Below are 1,456 nucleotides of genomic sequence, written 5' to 3' on the forward strand. Positions count from 1 at the left end.
ACAAAATTTACGAATAAATATATGTTTCAGTTCATTCAAGGACGTCCCCAAAAGTCCAGGGAGTCATCAATGCTGGGTGGAGGCCTTTCCATTTTCTGTCTTAAAAAGAGGACTCCCCCACCTTTCCACCAGCTGCTGGAGGAGTTATTTTAATGTCTTCTGGGTAGCCGAGTTCTTCCTCTCATCTCAGCCCATGCAACTCTCCCTCTTTTAGTCTTCTATTCCTAGGTGGAGCAATTTGTTTTTGAGCAAAAGGAATGGAATAATGAATTTGCATGCATATCTGAGCATTAACACTTTTAGGATTAACTTCTTCAGGTTTACAGGCCCCTTTATTTTTTTCTGTTTTATTTGTCTCCTTCTGTATCCTAGGACCGCAGAAAAGTTCCCAGGTTTGTCCAAGCTGGAGCTGTTCTGCAGCAGCTGGGCTAGCAGAAAGCCACCTCCACAGGGCAGGCGGAGAGCAGGCGATCAGAGCAGTGTGGGCTGCAGAGAAAGCAGAGGCTCAATAGGAAACCCCTGGGGGCACAGGCAGGACAGGTGAGGTGAAGGGGCTGAAGAGGGAATTCAGGCCTGAGGCTTCTGGGACACAGGTTTCGATGGAAAGCTTATGCCAGCCTGAGCTGCAAGGTTGCGGAGGCACTGCTGTGGGCCTGTGCCTCATACAGAGCTCACAGATGTTCTTGAACCTGTACTATCCATTCACACACTGCAGTCAGGGACTTCAGGACAGCCCCTTTTTGCTGCAGTCTCCCTCTCGACCCTTTTAATGCTGTACTCACTTTGAAGGGGAGAAGCTTAAAGGGATTCCATCATCTATCACAGAGCATATATTGAAGGGTGCATTTCAAGTTGAGAGCCTACAATTTCATAATTGGCATAGAGAGATCAAATTGAAACCATTCAAGTCAACCTTTCGATCTTGCAGCGTGACCTTGCATAAAGGCAGGATGTGGGTGGAAGCCCTGAGTCCCATTCAAGTTACAGGTCAGCCTGAGGCCGGAATTTAACAAAGTGTAACAGCAGAAGAAATTTGAGAGAGTGAACCAAAGATGAGAGAACATGAGGGACATGTTGTTTTGTTGTTTGAATACATCTTCGTGAAAGATTTTGACACCAGGCTTTAATCATAGCTGATAGGTCCATGACAGTACTGGTGACAATTCATTTTTATGGAAAACAAAGAAGCGTGGAAGCTTAGATATGTAAAAAAAATCGTAGTAAAGAATCAGTATCATCTACTCAAAGACCTAGAAAGGGCCCAGAAGTCTTGGAAATTTCCCTGGGATTTTTAAAAATCTGCTCATTTGCTTCTAACTAAACCAGCGTCTCTCTAAAATGCCAGAGGTGAGGTAAAACAAACAAGCAAGCGAACACATGGTTTAAAAAAATTCTTTTCCTGATTATATCAGGGAAAATGTCTTCTTACAGACTTCAGGGGTTCAAACATTTTAAA

This window comes from Pan paniscus, chromosome 6 (assembly GCF_029289425.2).
Source record: "Pan paniscus chromosome 6, NHGRI_mPanPan1-v2.0_pri, whole genome shotgun sequence".
Taxonomy (NCBI): Eukaryota; Metazoa; Chordata; class Mammalia; order Primates; family Hominidae; genus Pan; species Pan paniscus.